The sequence below is a fragment of the Gavialis gangeticus genome, unplaced genomic scaffold (genome assembly GCF_001723915.1).
Source record: "Gavialis gangeticus isolate Ggan-Ray unplaced genomic scaffold, GavGan_comp1, whole genome shotgun sequence".
NCBI lineage: Eukaryota > Metazoa > Chordata > Crocodylia > Gavialidae > Gavialis > Gavialis gangeticus.
The window spans coordinates 238,182,511-238,193,617 of record NW_017729032.1 but is presented as its reverse complement, the minus strand read 5'-3'; the positions used below and the strand labels follow the sequence as shown (position 1 = coordinate 238,193,617).

Sequence of the window (11,107 nt, the reverse complement as noted above, 5' to 3'; positions counted from 1 at the left end):
CAAGGTCCCTTCCTGCCCTAATGTCTATGAAATCTATGAAATCTAGGAGCGCCACTGCCTCCCAGGAGCAGGGCTAGGGTGGAGCAAGGGCAGCAGCGTCCCTCTGCAGGGTAGGGAAGCTCACACAGTCACCACCACTACCACACACTAGTCTGGTGAGCTTTCCCTCCCCACAGAGATGTACCACTGCCCTCACCCCAGCCCTGTGAGCATCCCTGCCCTACCTCCTGGGAGGTGGTGCCATTCCATCCACACGCACCATCACTGCCTCCCTGCTCCATGTCTGGCCACATGCTACCCCCTCACTCGGCATTCAGCTGCGTGCTACCTGCCCTCAACAAATACGCAGCGTCTGGCTGTGTGCTACCCCCCCTACTTAGTGTTTGGCCATGTGCTACCCCACCTCAGCATCTGGTTGCCAGGGTTACTTAGACCAAAAAAAAAAAAGGTTGAAACCCCCTGCTATACAACTATTCCAAATTAAATTCATTTTTTTAAATATGTATGACCACAGCTATACATAGGATTCCAGGTGAAAAGTCACCAACACTTTGAACTGATTCAGAGATTCATAAATTCATAGATGCTAGGGTCGGAAGGGACCTCGACAGATCATTGAGTCTGACCCCTTGCCTAGGCAGGAAAGAGTGCTGGGGTCAGATGACCCTAGCCAAATGCCTATCCAGCCTTCTCTTGAAGACCCCAAAGGTAGGGGAGAGCACCGCCTCCTTTGGGAGCCCATTCCACATTTTGGCCACCCTTACCATGAAGAAGTTTTTCTTGATATCTACCCAGATCTGCTGTCTGTCAGTTTGTGACCACTGTTCCTTGTTACCACAAGAGGCGCCCTGGTGAACAGAGCATCTTTGATCCCCTACTGTATCCCCTTAATGAATTTGTAGGTAGCCACAAGATCACCTCTCAGCCTTCTCTTGCAGAGGCTGAAGAGGTGCAGGTCCCTCAGTCTCTCCTCATAGGTCTTGTCCTGCAAGCCCCTAACCATACGAGAGACCTCCTCTGGACCTTCTCAAGTTCAATGCCACATAGAGGGGAAGTATCACCTCCTTGGATCTATTCGTCATGCATCTGTTGATGCATGATACAGTGCAGTTAGCTTTGCTAATGATTTCATCACACTGATGACTCATGTTCATCTTGGAGTCCACTATGACTCAGATCCCTTTGCGCTTCTGTGCTGCCGAGAGGGTCACTTTCCAGCCAGTAGATGTGCTGGGTATTTTTCACCCTAGGTGCGGCACTCTGCAATTGTCCTTGTTGTACTTCATCCTATTGTGTACCGCCACTTTTCTAACCTGTCCAGGTCTGCCTGCAATCGTTCCCTACTCTCTGGAGTGTGCACTTCACCCTACAATTTAGTATCATCCACAAACTTGGACAGAGTACATTTCACACCCCCATCCAAGTCACTGATGAAGATATTGAAGAGTACAGGTCCAAGGACAGAACCCTTCAGTGCCCTACTACCCACATCCTTCGAGGTTGATACTGACCCATCTACTACCACTCTCTGGGTGTGACCACTAAGCCAATTTGCCACCCACCGGACCTTGTAAACATCTATGTCATGGCCTTTTAATTTATTTATGAGAATAGGATTAGATACCATATCAAAGGCCTTGCTATAGTCCAAGAAAATGATAATAACCTCTATTCCTGCGTCTAAGCATTTTGTAATATTAATAACTGCTGTCATTAGTATCTCTGCTGGAAATATCTTGAGTGGTATATGTTAATTCACGTTGTCTTCTTTTATGACCATATCCATGGGTAGATCTAGGCTTTTGAATAGGGAGGTGCAGATGCTGTAGAACATCAGTGTATAAAATACAGCACATTTTTCTCCAGTTAAAAAGAAATTAGAAACTTTACTAAGTGTTGAATAGAAGAGAAATTGCTAGCAATGGCTAACAGACTGCAATATTTCAGAAGAAAGAATAGTTTGAATAGCTGATCATTAAGGCCATTAAAAAGGGTAAAAGGTCATTAATACGTGTGGAGTGGAGAGAGTTTCAGGAATCTGGGAGATGATAATGACTAGGGACCTACCTAAATTGTAGTTTTACCCCAAAACTACAAACCACAAAATCCAGGGTTGTCTGCAAAATCCGTGGGGGAAAAAATTTTTAAAAAAAATAAGTTTTGATTAAGTCTTCTCGTCCCAGAGAGGCCTATCATGCCACCCGGGAGAGGGTGCTGGCTGGTGGGGCAGCATGAAGGGGGCAGGAAACAAAATGGCAGCTGCCTCTCCTCCTTCTCTCCCCACCCAGAGCCTCTCTGCCAATCAGTACTGAGCAGCAGGAGCCAGATGAAGGGCAGTCAGCAATCAAGATGGTGACTGCTTCCTCGTCCCTTCTCCCCTGGGCTTTTCATGCTGGAACCGAGTCATGAAAATGGCTTTGTCTCACTGCAAATTAAGTAGGTCCCTAATAATGAGCCATGGAATCAATTCAATATCTCAGCACTGCCTGAATAGAAATGTGGTTGCCTCTTCCAGGTGGTTGGTTTTAAAGTTGGTTGGAGCAGGAATCAAAGGAGGGTGCAACTTCATTGCCATGGATCCACCCCTAATCACATTAAGTACATGTCTCTGAGTCATACTCTTATCACTTGTATTTCCAAGCCCTTCTGTTCAGTCTTTTCTAACTGATGTAAAAATAGTTTGGTAGGCTTCTATAAAGTCCCATTACCTATATAATTCAATATAATTGGTAAGTCAGTAAAACTACTGCATTCTGGAAATGTTTCGTGTCCCTCCTGATAAACTTTCATCTGAAGGTAACTGTTCTGGGATGGCCAACTATTCTCTTCCTGCTTTTGTAGAGTGGCATTCTAGAGCCTAAAACATAACAATATTTTTCTCACGAAGCAGCTACCCTGTGTTCATCTGCCATATTCTTCTGTCTTCTAGTGTGTAGCATTGAACATCATAAAATATAATCTTGATACTTTTAGCATCCTGTGCTGAATCTCCTCCTGGGGGATTGAGAGGGATAAAGTGTAACTACCTCTATCCCTTGATCCCCAGAGTTCTTACCAGATAGTTGGCTGACAGACAGGTTTCCATGGACTTCTAACAGAAAGGAGAGAAACTACAGTTTCTCCATTCCAAAATTTAAGACAAATATGTATCACTTTATCCTCTTTATTTTTTCTTGCTTTTTCCTGGCTTGCAATAGAGGAAACTGTATAATAGTCTGCATTGCTCTGTACTGTATCCCTCCAGTGTCCTGGAGACATTTTAAAGGGCTAGAATAACTTTGTACACTTCTTTTTCATTAGGGGAGCCATTGCTCTTAAATAAATATTGTGTTAACACCTAAATAACATTTATAATAAATATATTTATAAATGTATCACCAGTGTGAAAAGGAAACAGAATTATGTTTTCATTTAGTGCCAAATAACCTTTAGAGAGCAATAGAGGTTGCTTTGCAAACCACATGGCCCTAAAAATAGCAGTTTTCATTAAAAGTTTGAAATAACTGGGTTCTCTGGACAAGAGTGTTATAATATCTGGATGAAAACAGTAGCAGAAACTATACTAGTAGGTGTGTGTCCAAAATCTTATATTCCATGTTTTTCTATGTCCTTGAGGTTATATGGCAAAAAACACAATTCTGTTTTATAAAATATTCCAGGAAATATGAGGAAAACACTAAGGATTTTTTTTATAGTGCTGTTCCCATTGTTAAATATTGTTTTAAAAAAATCTCTAATCTTGTTTTGAGATTAGATTATTGCTGGCATTAGAAGTGTACCTATAGCCCATTTTTGGTTTGGTTATCCATAAAACAGATGTTACTACACACTTTAGAGAACAATTAATACAGATTACCACATTTTTAAATTAAAAATAATTTAAACCATCAGCTATTTCTTAAATAGCTACTTAAAGCCACAATCCTTAGGATTAAATATTTCCCAAAGGTCATATACTCTCCTGACCCCATAATGTAGTTGTTTTAGTATTAATATTGATTTCGTTATTAGTAACATTTCAAAGGATGGAAAGAAACGTAGTTACTTTCTATTCATTATAACAGAGGCCCTGATGACCAAAATGTTATCTTCAGTTTTCAAAAACTAGAAAGTAACATGATCTGATCTTGTTTTTATTTTGATCCCATATTGTTTCATTTTATCTAATAAGAACAACCCTATTCCATTTATTAATAAAAAGAGCTCTTAACCCCTGGATTGTGGTTTTAAGCACTCGTTATGCTTAGGCCACTCCAGAGCAGAATTATCTCTGATCTGCACTACCCAGCTCTTGTGCCATAAAGGTGTGGCCATTCCCGACAGATGTGCTGCCCATGTTGAAGTCCTCCAGTATCCCAGGATTTCTCACACCCCCACCCAGAAAGCAGGGATAGAAGCTTGTCCTGGCTCACCTGCCCTCTAATGGCAACTCACAGCTTCAGCTCCTAGTCCTACCTCTGCTCGCCAGGCCTCTAGTGGTAAGTCACAGTTGTGCAGGTGGGGGACAGTTGGAGGTTTCTAGACTTAGGATGTGACTACCCCAAACTCCAAGCTAGCACTAACACTGATCAACATTTGTGTGGTTCACAGCATACGGTGTAACAAAGTTCTTGGCCTCTTGGTGCACTTGGGTAATATTTTTCAAGCTTTTTTATACAAGCTTAAAGGTTAGAAATTGACTTTAAGGAAAGTAATAGGTGAGATTAGATGACAATTACAGTTTACTAGGAGCTGAGGATTTATGAAAATTGTATAATACCATGACGAGAATTGAAGAGAGTTGACAACTCTGAGTCAATATGTTTACTGATATCTAGGAATACTAGGAATATGTATTTTAATAGTTATTTCTGATTAATAAGAACAGAGATTATTCATTATTACCCAGCATGAAGAATGTGAAATACTTAATTTGGGGCTTAAGTGGCGCAAGGAGCCCCTGCAGTACAGTTGTAACAAGACGCACCGGTCTTTCAAGGGTGGGCTCTAGTCCAACTTAATCTGTTTCTAGCATCCACCCAAAAATAGCATACGTATGAGAGCTGTAATTTCCAAGATTGTCATGGCTTTCCATCTTAATACCAAGGTATGCTGAAAATGGAGAAAAGGTTATAAATCTCTCTCTCCCCTTTTCTTGCTTAAGAAACAACAGCATTTCTGATGAGTTTCCCTAGCACACTACAGTTTGGGAAGAGGCAGCTTTTTGTGGGCATGTATACTTAAAAGACCGGGTTGTGTGATAAAACCACATTATCCTGTCACCAAATATTTCTTGTCCATAGCCTTAATAATAGTCTAGCAGCCATTTTTCATTGAGAATACCCTGGTTTATTCTTACCAATGACAAAGGTAATTGGAGGACATTTTTACTAGTACAAGCCCAAATTAAATGTGAAAAACTGCTGTGAAATTCTTACCAACATGGTACAAGATTCTTTGATGCTATTGAGCCATTTTAAATAAACCATTGCTTTTTCTCAATTTGATGCCATCAAAAATAGTAATATTATGAAAAAAAAAATTTGGGTTTGGAATTTTTTCTTTACGTTGACTGTTGTAAATAGAAATTCTAAAATTAATGGAGTTCATTGAGGTAAACGTATGTAAATGAGAAGGCCACTGGGCTTATGTGATTATAAACCTAACTGAATAGATTAGAATACATACACTGGAGGTAACATAACAGGCAAATAGGCATTAAAGTTTATACATTTGGAATAGACGTAGCAAGTGAATAAGCATTAAGGTTCATACCCTGGGAATAAATATAATAAGGTGTATGTGGTGGTGCCAAGGACGACTTTGCCACAAGGTCTATGTGCTCCGGAGTCTAGGGTGCCAGCTCTTCGGCCCGGACAGTTTTACCCATTGTATGTTCCACTTGCAGAGTACACCCCCTGGCTCACCTGCTCCCCTTTCACCCTGCCTGTACCCCAACTGGGTCTTCAAGTGAAATTCACTCCACAGTCCCTTCTAGCCAGGAATAGGCTCTGCGCTGGCAATGCTCTCAGCACACACTTCACCCTTACTACATTCAGCAGAGTCACGAAGTGCATGGATTAGACAGCAAATCAATATTCTCAATACCTGAATGATTCACGTAGTCCTGATTCAATCCAAATGCAAATCAATCTACATGCTTTGGCAGTTACAGTTCATTAATTTCCTCGGATCATTGATAAATAAAACAACTTTTTATAAATCAAATGGTCTATTCATGTCCCAATTAATTCATTGGCACGTCACTCTGTGACCTCGGGTGATTGTCAGTCATGCATTCCCTCAGAGTCTAAACAAATCAAAATCTTCCTGAAATCAACTGTTTCCCTTGGTCTCAAACCATTCATTGCCACCGAGTCATTAACTCCATCCAACCCAAGCCACAATTTATCCAGGCTTCTGCCCAATTGGTTAATCAAGCCCTCATCACCCAAAGGGCACCAAAAACTTTAAAACAAAAGATACCTTAACAAAAAACAAACAAACCATGTGCTCCCAAATCCTGGCACTTTAAGGGCCATTCATGTCTGCCATTGCACAGTGTGGCTTCCTTCAGCATGGTGCTGACCCCTGGCCTTCTCCTGCGCCGTGCCTTGCTCACTCCTCTCTGGAACTGGGATCCCTGGGCTGGAGACCTGTCCGAGCCTCTCATCTCAGAAACTGGTCCCTTTAGTTGCTCAAGGTGGTTGCTAGGACCTTTCTGCCATGTAGCTCTTTCCCCTGCCTCCCAGCTTTCCAGTGCTCTGCTTCTCTCTGGCTTGGAGCTCTCACTTACGATGTCAGCCCTGACACGCTGGCCAATCTGCAGTCACCACAAACTTGTAAAACTGAGCTGATGCTTTGCTCATGGCTCCATCATCAACATCGTCACTAGCCCTGCAGGTGATTGTAAACCACCTCCTGCCCTTACCAGGCTACCACTCTGTCCCCGGAAACCACCAGTGGTACCTCTCAGGGGGTTGTCACCTCAGTGTTGCTCTGCTAGGCCCTTCTCCCTATGACACAAGGGAATAATAGTTATCCAGTAATAAAAATGCTTTCGCAATATGTAACCAAATGGCAAGTAAGAAATACTAGCAATGGGATATTTACACCAAGGGATGCTCAAGCTCTCTCTCCACTCTGAGAGCTTTTAAACCATCCTTCAATGTTTCTGCACACATGTTTATCATTTGTTCCAAACTTTACAATTGGGTCCCCTCTGCCGTGACCCACCGGATTGGCTTCACTGCATGTTTAGGCTCTCTCCCCTGCATGTCTTGCCAGCTTCAGCCTATTAGGATCAGGCCAGCTGCAGCTCCTGTGAGTTCATTACTCACTCCACCAGCTGCAGCCTGCTAAGATCAGTCTTGCCTCAGCCCTGGAGTCTCTGCTGCTCATCTCACCAATTGCAGCCTTCTTCACTCACACACTCTCTTTTCCTGACCCTTGGTTTGCATGCCAAAGCCCAGCTTCCCCCAGGCTTCCTTCCCTTTTCCCAGGAGCCAGCTGGGAAATGGAGTTCAAGCTACCAGTGCAGTCCATTACAGTAGGTTTCTTTCTTACAAAAGTCCTGCACCCCTTTAGAGAGAAGAATGATGTGCTAATGAATTGTATCTGAGACTCTGCTAAAGAGACCAAATGAATGCTCAAAATCTTGCAACTGCATGTTAACAGTTAGTGTGAAGACTATTGTGGGAAGAAAGATACTATATAATTTTGATTTCTTTTCCATTAGGGGAGGGGGAAAAAGCATTATTCCTTCTCACATGCTGTTTTGCGATGAGATTTGCATTGTGAAATCATTTTAGCCTTTGCTGATTTAATAGCGTCTTGAATATGTTTTAATTAACAAATATTATTTGTTTGTGGTTGGATCTGTTCATGTGCAAACATTCAGAAAAAGTCAGTGCTAATTCTGAATAAGTAGGACCAGAATATGTCCTGAAATGACATTAGTGATTGTAGTACTGGCTCTTCTAAATTATTGTAGAGCTCCTAGATACGGCCAGATATCCTGAGAAGTCTTTAAATCCTCCTGTACTCAAGGAAGCATAACTGTAAATTATGAAAAAAATGCTGATTATATGACTAATTTCTAATCTTAAGTGGGATAAATACAGATGGCAGCAAGGCTCACCCCTGGATTCCAGAGCCATATGAAAGCTGAAGGTGTGACCAGAGTTTGTGCTGACTAGTTGGTGAGCTGCACTGACATGACAATGAGCATCCAGGATCATGGTAGGGTTGGGGAGGGAGCCATTCCCCCTTCACCTGTGGCACACGAGTTCAAAGGGCACACTGCTCCAAGAGTTCACTGAACATTCACTGCAGAGCCAGAAGAAAGAGGTGTGGCTGCACCTTCCTTACCACAATCATGCATCCATCCATGCATATAGATATGGCTTTGCATAGACATCCATGCAGCTAAAACTCTTTCCCAGAGTCGTCCAAAATGAGACATCATTTTGCCTCAATTGCTCCATCTTTTTTTGACCTTGACAATTAATAGCTTCATCTGCTCAGCTCCACCTGAAGGCTGCTTGAATGTGGCACCCTGCTGTTTGCCTCTGTCCACTAGCTCTCCTTGCTCTGATATCAAATATAAGCTTATTATCTTTGCTTTCAAGACCTGTTGTGGTACTTTCTCACTCTGCCTATCACCTCTCATCAATGCGAGGGAGGAGGTAGCGACAGGGCACTTTCTGATCACCTCATGATCCCAGCATAAGGTCCCAGCACCTTTCATTTTCATGCTGGTCCTTTATGCATTGGAGCAGTAAACATGCCATATGAATGTTGTACTTTTTTTCAAAACCTTCCTTAAGACTATTCCCTGCCTTTATTCAAAAACAGAAAACCTGATGGTTCTTAGACAATTGTACACTAGGGCTAGGTACAGATATTCAAAAGCCCTGAGGCAGAATCTATCTAAGTTATGCAGTTTTCTGTAAGCAGCACAGTTTAGATCAGTAGCAAACTGAACACACATTCTACCCATGGGGGCAAAGCTTAGACTGGGTTCTGACATTTTTAACCAGTCTGTGTACCAAACATCTATTCTGTTATGGGTATAGACTAGTTTCTGATCATTTACACCAGTAAATGTGTAAAGTCTGTACCCTAGGACTCTTGTCCATCAGTAACTGACCCTGGTTTATTATTGCCATGTCTGTCCATCTGTTGTCTCTAGTTTTGTCCTGTAATATGAAGCCTTTGAGGCAGGAACCATCTTTGTTCAGTTTGTCCAATACAAGCCCCAACCTCCTACGTGCTGTGGTAATCCAGTTATTTAAATAATAAAGAATAGGATAAGTGAGTGTTCAAGTAGATCGGTCTGTCTCTCAAGGCATCTAAATAGTTATGGGTTAGTAAAACATGTTTAGATGTTTTACTATTTTTACAAACATTTCAGTTTTTTGATCTATAAAAAGGTGACAAAAAGTTGTTTTGAGTTGCTGTGGTTGTAAAAATGCTGTGTAATCACCAGTGTGGATAGTCCAATAATATCAAGCTAAATAATCTTGGCCTTTATTCTCAAACAGGAAAGCAACAAACCTTTCTCAATTCCCAAAACATATTCTTTCTATTTTTCCCATTTTCCCCTCCCTCTTTCCTACCCTTCCCTTATTTTGCCACATCTTAAGGTAATCCATTCTCTATATATAGAAACTACAAAAAAGCAGGATTTTAACATGTATCCAATGACAGCCACCATACTGTTGCAGTCACAATATTTTTTTCTTCTTTGTTCCTTTAGGCAAGGACCCAGGATGGTGCTCCATGCCTCATAAAATGTCAGAACTCCATTTCTAGTCAATGCAGACTTACTCTCACCTGTCAGAACTTCCAGGGTGTATTCCTTCATGGCATAAACATAGCAGGACTGTTAGTGATCCAGAAGATAAAAATGTGTTTATGGACTGCAAAGCAATTCAGTATGAGACATTTTTTGATATATGAGGACATGCCTTGGAACTCAGAAAATTTCCCTAGTAGTAACAGTACAGCATTTGGTAGCAGAGTCTTTGGATCATGTGGCAGAACAAATTATATCACTTTATTCAGGCTACAGAGCTGGCAGCAGCGGGTCCTGTTAACCTTAATCCTCAGAACATTCATTGACATGGAGATGAATGAAAGGCAACATTTTTGTTTATAGTAAAAATTTTGAATGTGTGAAGTGAGTGAATCATTATGGACATCTGGGTCATAGGACTAGTACATGAAGGTGCGTTCACTCTACCCTGCCTTAAAGGCACAGTACTTTCAATTGATGTTCATCATTGTTACTAGCTATAATAAATTCCAAATTAATGCTTCTCTCTGTGCTTGAGGCACTGACTGAACTAAGGAGGGTAGAGGTGGTTAATGTTGGTGACCTCTGAGATATAAACAAAGGAAGAACAGGGGAAGTGGGGGGAAGCAAGAACTCTCGCAACCAAAATACAACCAGCATTTCAGATTAATGATGGCCCTTTTTTATTCACAACATAGGGGAAGTTGCACACCTCTAAAAGCTGCTCCCAGGCTTCCCTTATTCTCACTGGCCATTAAATTACTGCTTGATTTTAACATCCAGAATAAAATCTGAAAATCCACCTGTCCTCATATCTTAGTTTTGAAACCTTCTAGGCATTAAAGCTGAAACTAGTAGTAAGTAGAAAAACAAATCAGTGTTTTCAGTAGCCCACAAGTTCCCATTAGCAAGCATTGTCTCATTCTATGCTAATATATACTTCAGGCCAGGTTTTCAGCTGAGAGGTTTATGGCTGATTTATTTCCTGGTGCCAATGAAATTTGGTATATAAATGGTATAACTCATCATAAAAGGTGCATTAGTATTTGGACACTATGTTGATGGTCCCTCACTTGTGCTGCCAGCATAAAGGGTATGGTTAGAGCAGATGTGCATCACTAGAATTTTCATACATCCTATCTGTCATGTCTACCACTTTGGTGGATTGAGTTTCCTGCCAGCAGATATAATTTAGAGAAGACTGAAGCCTTCTTCAACATGTGCAGAGGACTAAATGGGCACACAGAGGTCATAGGAATGAGGGGATGGGAAAGAGACCTTAAATCAGTCCTGTGAGCAATTCTCAACTCATCTGATCTGGGATCTGCC

At 41.6% G+C, this 11,107-nt stretch overlaps 1 protein-coding gene and 1 long non-coding RNA gene across 5 annotated transcripts in view; both read left to right on the top strand.

Moving 5' to 3' along the window:
- The window catches only part of LOC109303221, an 18,615-nt gene extending 9,490 nt beyond the window's left edge, over positions 1–9,125 (top strand). The window contains exons 2-3 of the long non-coding RNA XR_002099026.1: positions 2,495–2,498; positions 8,991–9,125. This is a non-coding gene — a long non-coding RNA (uncharacterized LOC109303221). The remainder of the gene's footprint in view (positions 1–2,494; positions 2,499–8,990) is intronic.
- The window catches only part of ROBO1 (roundabout guidance receptor 1), a 1,310,595-nt gene that overhangs the window by 486,863 nt on the left and 812,625 nt on the right, over positions 1–11,107 (top strand). The window lies entirely within an intron of this gene.